Here is a 13,956-nt window from a genome sequence, read left to right as displayed (position 1 = left end):
CTGTATGCTAACTCACTGGAATTTAAATAAACACTTAAAAATAGAAGTATAAGTAAGCATAAACTATACCTCATTTAAAAATATAAAGCCTCAATAAATACAACAGTATAGTGTTGGTTTTTTAATAGGTATATAGGCCAGTATTAAAGAAAAACAAAATTCAGAAATAGACTCTGACGATTCAGTATCTTAATGAACTCAGTACCTAAATATTGTAGCATTAAAGTGAAATATTTGATAATGCCAGAGAATAACACATATGAAAGCATTTTGTTAATTATGAAGCTTTATAAAATGGCTAATAAATTCTGGTTTTACACAAATGATCTCATGAGTGTAACTATTATAGTTTGATTAAAACACAAACCATTTAAATGTTTTTTGTTTTTTGTTTTTTTTTTCTGTTGCTGGGTTAATTGTAGCTCAGTAGTCAATGGAGCCAAATTTAAAACAGAAATTTTTAAACTGTCTTGAAAAAAAAGTTAGCAGTACATAATTTTTTTATGCTTCCAATTTACTTACTGGGGAAGTACAATATTTTATAAATCTGCTTTTGACAGAAAATGTATCATTAGTTCACAGTACACACAGACTACAGAACTTGCCAATCTTCAAATGTTAACAGCATTCAAGGGTTCTAGGGGCACCTGACTGGCTCAGTGGGTGGAGCATGTGACTTTTGATTTGGGGTTGTAAGTTCAAGCCCCACACTGGGGATAGTTTACTTAAAAAAAAGTACTCAACTGTTCTAGATTTATGAGGTCAATAATTCAATATGAATATGAAAAATGACCAATAAAACAGCCATGATTGTAAAAACAAACACTTTAACATAATTTGATTAATTCAATTTTCACAAAGATTTACAAAATTAAAAATTAAATACTGAACTTTCTCAGAAAACATGTAGAAATATTGTTTTCTATCATCTAATGAGTAAAATGTTATGTTGGCATGTCTAATTGACAAATACCTGCAGCTCTGAGCCTTCAGGGTTAGGAACAAATTCTTTAAAAGCCATAAACTTTTGAGAAAAGATATCTTCATCTGTGTTATCACAGCTTTGGGCCCTGTATAGAAGAGATAACATTCATTGAGGACAGGCAATCAGCCATTAATTTATTTATTTATTAAAGATTTTATTTATTTATTTGAGAGAGAGCTTGAGAGCGAGAGAGAAAGAGCATAAGCTGGGGGAGAGGCAGACTCCCCGCTGAGCAGGGGACCTCCCCCCCCTGGAGGCAGGACTCAATCCCAGGACCCTGGGATCATGACCTGAGCTGAAGGCAGATGCTTACCTAGGTACCCTGACAATCAGCCATTTAAAGCTTAGTTCTAGCTGCCCAGTTTATTTAACTTTAATACATTTATAATTTTGTACTTGCAATAGTCCTCTCTCACAAGTCATGTTAGAATATCTGTACATGGAGTAATATCAAGTATTTTAATGAAAAAAGGGAAAAATCATACAGTATTATTGTCAATGTGAAGATTATTTTAAAATCACCTTGAAGTTCAAACATTATTCAAAGTCCATTTTGAAGTTAATCCTTTGGTTTCTTTTTGTAATAAAATGGTATTAGAGCCTGAGAGAAGATAAATAAACTCTTTGAGACCCCTCTGCCTCTGGTTTACTCTACCATCGGCACTGGCGTCAAGCTACACTTTAGGTTTGTTGTTTTAATCCCTAAAATAATGAGATGCAATCCAAATGTGCTTCTTAGGCTTCCCACCTTCTCCAATCCTTCAGGACCCCTCACCCACTCATTTCCCTTAGTCACTTTGCCTAAATAAAGGCCAGCAAACGTGAGGCCCTGTATCAGCTGCCAGAATTTTCACTTACACTTACCAAGCAGAGTCACCCAAGCAGGGCGTATACTCTTGAAAAGTATACTGATTACCAAAACCTAGATAGTTGAGATTATGTCCTCATAGAAAATAAGGGAACTTTGAAAAAGCAATAAAAAATGTAATTGCTATTTCAAATTGTAGAAAGGGTTACCTCTTAATGAAACCACATTTGTCTGCATTAGCCTTCTGAATCCTCTTCAATCATAGGTAATATCTCTTCGATATATTCATATGCTAAGGCAGATCATTTTACGTAAAATGGACCTTTTGAAATGTTCCCTAATCTGTCCTAGCTTGCTCGGTTTTCAATGTCTTTGCAATTAGGTTTTCTCATGTTTCAATTTCCATAGGCTTTGTAAAATCATTTGTAAAACCACCTAGTCTGGGCTTTAAGAAGTATCCTTTCCGGTTTGGTCTTCTAGATATTTACTGAGAATGTGAAACATACACATGTATCCATTTTTGCATATATGTGTGTGTGTGTGTGTGTGTGTATGTATATATGTGTATACACACACACACAGAGCAAATAGCACATTATGATTTCTCCCTTGCCTGAACAAATATTTACTAAGCATCTCATAAGCAATAGCTCCTACTCTAGGTTCTAATCATTTACCTTTGAACACAACAAACCAATTGCCTATATTCATGGATCTAGTAGTCAGTGAAAGAAACAGACCTTAGACAAATAAATTTATGATAGAGTGTCGTGTAAAGTTTTATGAGAAAAACAGAGTATAATAAATAGAGATAACAGATTTAGCCAATAAGGATACACACACCTAGTTAAATTTGAATTTCAGATAAAGGCATTTTTTTGAGTGTAAGTAGATCCCATGCCATATAAATCCTTCATAAAATATATTAGACTACTCATATTTTGAAAAGTTTGTTATTTATCTAAACTTCAAATTAACCTAGATGTCCCCTGGGACACCTGAGTGGCTCAGTCGTTAAACATCTGCCTTTGGCTCAGGTCATGAGCTCAGGGTCCTGGTATTGAGCCCCTTGGGCTCTCTGTTCATCGGCATATCTGTTTCTCCCTCTCTCTCTGTGATCTCTCTCACTCTCTCTCAAATAAATAAATAAATTCTTTTTTTTAAAAAAATAACCTAGATATCCCCTTTTATCTGGCAACTTTAGTTCAATAATAGAACCAAAAGGTACTATTTAAGAAGAAGGGTCTGAGAAGATTCTCTGAGGAGGTGACATCTGAACAGAAACTTAAATGAAGTGAGGGACCGTGTACAAATATTTCTGGGAGAATAATCCAAGCAGAGGGAACAGTATGTGTCAAAGTCCCTGAAATGGAACATCACTGTTGTATTTTGGAATATTAACAAGGAAGCCAGCATAGCTAAAATAGGGAACAAATAGAAGAGTGGCATTAAATAGGGCCCAGTAACTCTCTGATCTCTACTTAGGAGAGTGCCTAGCACATTCCATGTGTCTGAACAAGAGGAAATTGCAATTTCTATCTGTTAAAAAAAGATGAAAAGAACATCAGACATTTTCCTAGGTTAACCTAAAATGAACTGAACCCACGTTTGCCCAATAAATTGTTGTGTGACTGGAAGAGTTTGAAAGCAGTCAAATGACTTACAGTAATCTTTGAATTCACATACAGAAATTGCTTTGCAATCCATCATTACTTTGTTTTGTTTTTCCAAGTGTGTTGCAAAATATTATAATTAAATTAATACATAAGAGACTTATTTATCAGTTAGTGGGATCTGGGGAATATTGGTATGGGAAAACAGCACTGGGAAATATATACTTTAGCTTATAAATGGAAAGAACAAGAAGGTTTATATCCAGCATTTGATAGTGGCTCTCTACTAGAATCTTTCTTCTACAGAAGGTCACTGTGTGTGAACCTAGACTAATGCAAGTGAAACAAAGCTCCAGCAGAACCTTATTATGGCTTTATTCATGACATGAAACTAATCAACTATTCTAAAGGTAGAGGACTATACATGAGTTGGGAAGGCTACATTCTATACTCTGGACAAAGCAGATAAATTATGTGTTAGAACACAGAATTCAGATTTATATTAGCATATTTTGCTTCTGTGACAAAACTTCAAATCTTTGGTTTGTCCTTATCTCTGATATTGTGACTTGACTTCCTTGGATACTTAGCTTATGAGCTTTTTGAATATTCTGACCTGTAACAACTGAAATATAAACTCTAGCTCTCCTTCTAGCCTCTGTCATATGCTGCCAGCTTTGTTATGCCCAAGAAGTAACACACAGAATGCATGCCATCTTTCTAACATAAATCTAGGTTATACTGCAAAGCACCCAGATGAAGAATTTGTGACCTCAACATTCTAGACTTTTCTTCTCTAGACTTTTTCTTCAAGGTGAAGTCTACGCATATTTACTCTTTTTTCTGTCCTGAGCTTTAAAGCTTAAGGCCACTGGGAATCCTTATAGCAATTAAATTCTTTTTTTTTCTTGAGCTAGTCACTAATTTTCTACCTTTTCTATATTTATAAACACTGAAACTAAAGAGAACCCACTTCGTATTATACTGTTAAACATGGGTAGTTATACTATATTCTTTTTTATTTAAAATTTGAATTTCATATCACTCTAGATTTGCATTCATTTATAAGAAATAATATAGAAAGATCCCATGTACCCTTACTCAGTTTTACCTAATGGCAACATCTTGTAAAACTATAGATCATTTACACACCCAGGATATTGACATTGATACAATCCTCCAATCTTATTACTGATTTCTGCATGTTGACTTTGTATCCTACAACTGTGCTGAATTTGTTGAGCAGTTCCAACAGTTTTTTAGTGGAGTCTTTATTATTTTCAATATAGAAGATCACATCTTCTGCAAACCAAGATAATTTTCCTTCTTCTTTTTTAATTTGGATGCCTTTTATTTCTTTTTCTTGCCTAATTGCTTGGCTAGGACTTCTAGTAGTATGTTAAATAGGAGTGGTCAGAGTGGACAGCACCCTGTCCTATTTCTGATCTTACAGGAAAAGCTTTCAACTTTCACCACTGAGTATGTTAGCTGTGGCTTGTCATGTACGGCCTTTATATTGTTGAGGTATGTTCCTTCTATCCTATTGAGAATCTGTATAATGAAAGGTATTGTATTTTTTAAATGCTTTTTCTGTATTCAGACGATCATATAATTTTTATCTTTCATTCAACTAATGTGATGTATTATATTAATTTATTTGTGAATGTTGAACCACCCTTGCATCACAGGGATAAATCCCCCTCATATAATCTTTTTAATGTGCTGTTGAATTTGGTTTGCTAATATTTTGTTGAGGATTTTTGCATCTATTTTCAAAAGGAATACTGGCCTCTAATTTTCTTTTCTTGCAGTGTCCTTATATGGCGTGGTATAGGGATAATGATGGCTTCATAAAATTAGTTTGCGAGTTTTCCCACCTCTTCGATTTTTGGAAGAGTTTGAGAAGGATTGGATTAATTTTTTAAATGTGTGGTAGAATTCACAGGGAAAACCATCTGGACCTGGGCTTTTTGTTGTTATTGGGTGCTTTTTTTTATTACTTGTCCCATCTCATTACTCATTATTAGTTTGTTTAGATCTTCTATTTCTTTGATTCAGCCTTGGCAGGTTGTATATCACTAGGAATTTATCCATTTTTTCTTGGTTATCCAACTTTCCCTTGGTTTCCATTTTCTCTGAGTTTTTATTTAAATTCCCGTTAGTTAACATACAGGGTAGTATTAGTTTCAGGCATAGAATTTAGTGATTCAACACTTAAATACAACATCCGGTGTGCATGACAACAAGTTCACTCCTTAATCTCTATAACCTATGCCCAGCTCCCCTCTGGTAACCATTAGTTTGATCACTATAGTTAAGAATCTGTTTCTTGGTTTGCTTCTTTTTTTTCCCCCATGTTTATTTGTTTTGTTTCTTAAATTCCACATATGAGTGAAATCATATGGTATTTTTTTTCTCTGACTTATTTCACTTAGCATAATACACTCTAATTCCATCCATGTTGTTGCAATCCGTATCAATCTTTTAGATCCCTTGTATTTCTGTGATACAGTGGTGATGTATCTTTTTTCATATTTTTAAATAAAAGATTACTTATTTGAGACGGTGGAGAGAGGGAGGGAGGAAGGAGAGAGTGAGGATTTCAAGCAGACTCTGCACTGAGCGCAGAGCCCAAAGTAGGGCTTGATCTCACAACACTGAGATCATGATCTGAGCCAGAAACAAGAGTCAGATACTCAACCAACTGAGCCACCAGGTGTCCCTCTTCTTTCATTTCTAATTTTATTTATTGGAGTACTCTCTTTTTTTCTTGATGAAACTAGCTCAGTGTTTGTCTATTTTGCTTTTCTTTAAAAAATAACAGCTCTTAGTTTCACTGATCTTTTCTATTGTCTTTTCAGTCTCTATTTCTTATCTGTTATAGTCTTTGTTATTTCCTTCTGTCTACTTTGAGCTTATTTTGTTCTTTCCTTTTTACTAGTTCCTTGAGGTATAATTTAGATTGTTTATTTGAGATCTGACTCGTATCTTAATAAAGATGTTTATCACTAAGAATTTCCCCCTTAGAACTGCTTTGCTGTATCCTATAACTTTTGGTATGTTGTATTTTCACATTTATTTATCTCAAGATTTTTTTTTTTAGTTTTCCTTTTGATTTATTTATTGATCTATTGGTTGTTCAGGGATATGTTGTTTTAATTTCCACACATTTGTATATTTTCCAGTTTTCTTCCCGTTATTTCTAGTTTTATAACATTATGGTCAGAAAAATGCTTAGTATGATTTCAGTGTTCTTACATTTGATAATGTTTGTTTTGTGACCTAACATATGATCTATTCTGCATAATGTTCCATGTGTGCTTGAGAAGGACATATATCATGCTGCTATTGGATGGAATGTTCTATATAAGTCTGTTAGGTCCACTTGGTCCAAAGTACAATCAAGTCTGATGTTTCTATATTGATTTTCTTTCTAGATGATTTATCCATTGTTGAGTGGGATATCAAGTGCCATAATATTGTTCTCTATTTCTCCCTTCATACCTATTAATGTTTGTTTAATATATTTAGGTGCTCCAATGTCAGATGCATATATACTTGTGATTGTTATATCTTCTTGATGATCCCTTTATCACTATACAATAACCTTCTTTGTCCCTTTACAACTTTTGACTCTAAGTCTAATTTGTCTGATAGAAGCATAGCTGCCTCTGGTCTCTTTTTGTTTCTACTTGCACTGAATATCATTTTCTATCCCCTTCACTTTTAACTTTTGTGTGCCCTTATATCTGAAGTGCATTTCTTGTAGTCAGTACTTAGTTGTGTGTATGTGTGTGTGTGTGTGTGTATGTGTTTTCATCCAGATACTATATGCCTCCTGACTTGAGAATTTAATCTGTTTACAATTAGAGTAATTATTGATAGGTGAGGACTTACCAATGTTATCTTATTTTTTCTATCTGCTTTGCACTTCCCTTGTTCCTTTCTACCCTCCTACTGTCTTCCTTTATGTATTGATTTTTTTCTAGTGGTATACATTGATTCCCTTCCCTTTATCTGTTGTGTATCTACTGTAGCTTTTTCTATATGCTTTCCTTGAGGCTTACATAAAATTTCCTATGGATACCTGTTTTACACTGATGACAAATTTAACTTGTATTGCATACAAAAACTCTAACCTTTTATTCCTCCCCCTTTTATGGTTTTGATGTCACAATGTATCTTTTCATATTGTGTATTCATTAACAAGTTATTGTAGCTTTAGCTATTTTTAATGCTTTTGTCCTTTAACCTTTATACTAGAGTTAAGTGGCTAATCATCACCTTATTACAATATTAAATATTCAGAATTTGACTATATATTTACCTTTGCCAGTGTGGTATAAACTTTCATATGTTTTCATGTTACTAATTAGCATCCCTTCATTTCATCTTGTAGAACTCCTTTCATCATTTCTTTTAAGGCAAGTCTAAGGATGATGAAATCCCTCCATTTTTGTTTATCTCAGAAAGACTTTATCTCTCTCCTTGATTTCTGAAAAACAATTTTGCCAGACAGAGTATTCTTGGTTGGCAATTTTTGTTTGTTTCTTTTGGTTCTTTGAATATAACATCTTACTTTCTCCCTGACTGCAAAGTTTCTGCTGAGTAATGTGCTGATGAATTTCTCAGGGGTTCCTTCGAAAGCTACAAGTTTCTTTTCTCTTTCTCTTTTAAGATTCTTTTTCTTTTTGACAGTTTTATTATAATGTGTCTTGGAGAAGATATCTTTAAACTCAGTTTGTTGGGGGACTGATAAGCTTCATGAACTTGGATATCTAAATCTCTCCACAGATATGGGAAGTTCTCAGCCATTATTTCTTTAAACAATCTTTCTGATCCATCTCCCTTTTTTCTCCTTTTAGGACTCCAATAATTCACAGATTGTTTCTGTTTTTGTTTTGATCGTGTAGCCTTTCTTCACTCTTTTTCATTCTTTCTTCTTTATTCTATTTCGAATAAATAATTTCAAAGCTCCTGTCTCCTAATTCAGAGATTTCTTCTACTTGATCCATTCTGCTATTGATGCTCTCCATTGCATTTATCATTTCACTCACTGAATTATTCAGCTCCAAAATTTCTGTTTGGTTCTTTTTTTTATGATTTCTAGCTCTTTATTAAAGTTCTCATTTTGTTTCTGTGTTATTTTCCTGATTGTGTTGAATTGTCTTCCTGTGTTTTCTTGTAGCTGAGTGTTTCAAAACAGCAATTTTGAATTCTTTATCAGGCCAAAGGCAGATCTCCACATATTTGAGGTTGGTTTCTTAATTTTTGTGATTCTTTGGTCATGACTTGTTCCCTTGATTTGTCATATTCCTTGACGTTTTGCATTGCTGTCCATGTGTTTGAAGTGACAGTCTCCTCCTCCAATCTTTTCTGACTGACTTTGGATATAAAATACCTTCTATCAGCTCTGTTAGGGTTTCTGAGGCTTTCTCAGACCTGTTGCATACTTCTTGCTCTCAATTGTGGCAGAATTCTTAAGCCTGTATGCCTTCTCTTGATCCTGCAATACACCAAGCTTAATGTTGACAGTCTCCTTTTTGTTTTAGCAAGTATGGTGCTAAAGCTCAAGTTTGTAGTCTTTCCCTGTACACAGATTCTGGCCACATGCTTTCTAGCCATCTGCCAAGGCTCACTCTCACTGTGATCACATACAGAGAGCATGCCACATGGTAGAGGCGAGTGTATGTGGGTGAAGTACATGGAGTGCTCGGGTGCCTGTTTGCCAGTTGCAGGGGACAGATGGGAAAGGTGTCCCCAGTGGCTTATGGGCAGGCTTCTTGCTGCATCCTTGACATGATTAGTAGAGTCTGAATTCCTTTAATGCCCTCTGAAGGTCCTATCTGCTCTCTCCCAGCCTCTTCTGCATCCACTAGTTGCACATCTCATAACTTAGTACTGGGAATAGGGTGAGAGAGAAATAGGCCTCCCTCTTTGGCAGTATCCTGCACAGATAGGGAAGACAGGTGCTCACTCACACACTCTAACTTTCCCCCATGGGAGAAATCATAAGCTTATAAGGTCTTACTTGGCATTGATATGTGTTACCTTGGGAGAGTGGTGACTTGGGTAAAGTCAAAAAATAGCGGGCATTTTTTTGTGGGTCTATAGCTGGGTTTTTAATTTTTTTTCCTGCTGATCTATGTATATGTCCCACTGTCATTACCATATTGTCATAATTACTGTACTTTAAGCCTTGATATTTGGTAGAGTGATTCATTCCACTTTATTCTTCTTCTCCAAGACATTTTTAGCTATTTTAGTTTTTTTTTAATTTTCTGTTAAATTTTAGAATATGCTTATCTAATTCTACTAAACAAAATTCTATAAACAAAATTCTTGATAGAATTTTGTTAAGAATTGCATTAAATCAATTTGGGAAAGATAGGCATCAATCTGGGAAGAATTGGCATCTTTACTATGTTTATCTTCCAACCCATGTAAAAGGTATGTTGCTTGATTGATTTAAGTTTTCCTTGATCCCTTTCATAGCATTTTAATTTTCAGGACATAATCCTGTACATATTTTGTTAGAATTATAACAAAGTATTTCAATTTCATTGGGGCAATTATAAATGATTTCTTTTTAATTTAGTTTCCATGTTTTTTTTTGTTAGTATATAAAAATTTGATTGAATTTTGTGTGTTGATCTTGTATACTGTGATCTTGATGAACTTAAGTAATAGCTCTAAGAGATTGTTTTTCTAGATTTCTTGAGATTTGCTATGTAGACAGTAATGTCACCTGCAAATACAGACAGTTTTTATTTCTTCCATTCTGAGCAGTGGGCTTCCTCCCTTCCTTCCTTCCTTCCTTCCTTTCTTTTGGCTTATTGAACTGTTTAGAAATTTCAGGACTACTTTAAATAAGAATGGTGAGTGCAGATATCTTTGTCTTATTCTTGATCTTAGGAGGAAAGGATTTAGTTTTTCACTATTAAGTATAAACTTAGCTGTAGGTTTTTATTACATGCTCTTCATCTAAGTAAATTAGTTCTCCTCTAGTCCTAAATTATTGCAAGTTTTTATCACATATGGGTGTTGAGTTTTATCAAATACTTATTCCATGTCAGTTGATATGGTCATAGATTTTTCTTCATTAGCCTGTTAACATAGTCAATTACACTGGTTGATTTTCAAATGTTGAGCCAGACTTAGATACACTGAATAAATCCCACTGGTGCAAGGTATGTAATTATTTTCATACATTACCAGATTTGATTTACTAATAAAAATATATACATACACACACACACATATATATATATACACACAAACACAGAGATATATATATTGCCATTTTGTAGTCAAGTTTTATTCTGGTTCAAAAGTAATATATGCCTGCATTCTGTTTTGAATATTTTTCATTCAATAAAAATAAATTGGTATTCTGGGTTTTATAATTTAGTGTACTTTTTCAACTTTAATGTACATTTTAGACTAAATCTTTGATCTTTGGTTTGTATTGGTATGGTGTTTTTATTTTTGGAAATATAAAACACTATGTTTTACTTTATGTTTGAAGCAAGTAATTAAAGGCCTCCCCTCTCTCCACCACCACCTCCACTGGCTCTTGATTATGTCTCTCTGTCTCTCATTTTTTTGGTTAAGTCCCTTCTTTAACTCAAATTATTTATAAGGCTCACTGCACATGTAAGATCATCCATGAGTAAATAAGAAGGAAACATAAATAAAACTATGGCAGTTTAAAGCAAATCTAGAGATAAATCTGTTTGTCTTGAAAAAATATTTTTCTCTCATTTGAAAATGTTTGTATCCATTATGAGATTTCTGTCAGCAGGATGGCCCATAGAGAGTAAATGAATATATGAGAAGAGACAGAAAGGCATAAGGATATTAATAGGCCAAAAATAAAATATCTCTTCCTTTCAGTCTCACATGGGCTAGAGCCTTCTGCTATAACTTAGGAATCAAACAGAAAGTAGAGAGATTTTCAATCTTACTCCTAAAGTGCCTCCATTTGCCCCAAGAAGTTCTGGCATCAATTCTTCAGTGAAGGCTAAATATGTGCCAAGTGTGAACTTTGAAAACAAAACTACTTTTCAACTCTTCAAGTGTATTAAAACTATCTGAACAATTTCTTAAAGTTCACCCTTAGATAACTCAAAATGACTTAATGGAATTTTACTAACCTTTCCAAATATTGTACCTTGAAGCTGAGTGTAAGAATGAGAAATTTTGGCTTAAAGGGTAATATTTCAAAAAAACATGTGTAAACACTTTAAAGTAAGGGCTGTAAAATGTGTGTATGAGAGTTTTCTTTTTCAAACATGGCTACAAATTTCTTTTCAGTAATATAATTATGGATTAGATCCAAAATTATATCATTAAACATTTTTTATTTTTACATGAGCAATTTATGTGTTATTCATATTATCAAAATTTCTTTTTAAAGATTTATTTGTCAAAGACAGAGAGAGAGAGAGAGCACAACCAGGGGGAGTGGCAGGGAGAGGGAGGGGGAGAAGCAGACTCCCCTCTGAGCAGGGACCAGACCAGGACTGTGGGATCATGACCTGAGCAGAAGGCAGATGCTTAACCGACTGAGCCACCAAGGCATCCCTATTATCAAGCTTTTATAAATGGTTTATTAAATAATATCACCCAATAAAGGACTGACAATGGTTCAGTGCAATAACTTCTACTGCAATTATATATGCGTTAGCTATAATAAAATATTTGTTTAGAATACTATTCAATTAGGACATATAACTAACACAAATACGGTGAAACTTCTCATATTATGCCAATAACTAAAAATATAGTCATTCAATTTTAGTTGAAAACTCAAAAAAGTCATGATAAAAATTTTAATAATCATATCATGTTCACATTTACTTGGATACGTTATTTAATCAAATCTCTTCATTACAAGGCATAATTATTTCCCACCCACTATTTGTTAAGAACTGGGGCCACAAAAATGGAAAATATTTATATTAGCATAGATATTTCTTTTTGTTCATTGTGGTTGTCAAGAAATTTCTGCAAGTTTGAACTTTTTTTAAAGTTTTTTTCTCCCAATGCATTAAAGGAAGACAGAAATAGAACATGAAAGAAAAAGTATGAAATACTTCATAATATATATTGAGGACTGGCAGCAGAAATTAAGAAGACCCAAGAAATATGATAAACAATAACAACAATTAGGAAATTAAGACATGCATTATTTTTGTTTCCACTGAAACAATTATTTTAAAATATAGTCATATCTTCAAAGCCTGTTTAAGTGAAGAAAATTAAGTAATAACCAGTTGTACTTGATTTAAAATAAGTCTAGCACTGATTAAATATTGCAATTCCATTAGTAAATCTAACTCATCAAATATTTCACTTAATGAACATTACTACAAATTTAGTAACACAATTACACATATCTGTGTAATTTCATCAAGTTCCTTCACATATGTGTTAAACTTTTAAATTTTCATCCACATAGCATTTGGAGAAAATATTCATTTTTGTCTAGTCTCTATTTGCACTGCTTCTTATCCTAATGCAGACTTAACTCTCAGACTTCAGTCACCTCAACTGTCCTCCCTACTTTCAAATTCCTTATTCGTGAGCCATCTTAGAAGCATCATTATTCATGGCATTCTATTAATTAAGGGTCAGCATTTATTGAAGGAAGCACTTATTACTTATACTTTACTTATTCAGTGATGTATTCGAGCCAAACTTAACTGGCTCACAAGAGCCAATTTGACCACTTCTTCCCATTGCCACATGTGGTGACATAAAATTGAAAATTTAAAATTGGTCATGCTGCAGAATTTTACACCACAGATTAGCAAATGGTGGAAATCCATACTTTTTCTTTTTTTCCCACCTGGTGAACGAGTTGTTCAGCATTTACCAGCACCTCATTGTTTATAGCTCTTCACCAATTGATCCTACCAATGGTGAAGACAATTTAGGATCTTGGTGTGTATTTTAATTTCTTTATTCCATATGACTTGGTAAACCATATCTCTTATGACCCTGCCACCTATACTCCTTGTTTTTGTTAAACTACTTTGCTGACTTTAGTCCCATAGCAACAGCCACTTCCTTTTTTTTATTGTTATGATAATCACCATACATTACATCATTAGTTATTTTTTTTTTTAAAGATTTTATTTATTTATTTGACAGAGAGAGACAACAGCAAGAGAGGGAACACAGGCAGGGGGAGTAGGAGAGGGAGAAGCAGGCTTCCCGCCGAGCAGGGAGCCCGATGAGGCGCTCGATCCCAGGACCCTGGGATCATGACCTGAGCCAAAGGCAGACGCTTAAGGACTGAGCCACCCAGGTGACCCACATCATTAGTTTTTGATGTAGTGTTCCCTGATTCATTGTTTGTGCATAACACCCAGTGCTCCATGCAGAATGCGCCCTCTTTAATATGCATCACCAGGCTAACCCATCCTCCCACCCCCCTCCCCTCTAGAACCCTCAGTTTGTTTTTCAGAGTCCATCGTCTCTCATGGTTCGTCTCCCCCTCCGATTTCCCCCCTTCATTCTTCCCCTCCTATCTTTTTTTTTTT

Source organism: Leptonychotes weddellii, chromosome 8 (genome assembly GCF_054177405.1).
Source record: "Leptonychotes weddellii isolate Sample4059 chromosome 8, ASM5417740v2, whole genome shotgun sequence".
Lineage (NCBI taxonomy): Eukaryota > Metazoa > Chordata > Mammalia > Carnivora > Phocidae > Leptonychotes > Leptonychotes weddellii.
This window is presented reverse-complemented; position numbering follows the sequence as displayed.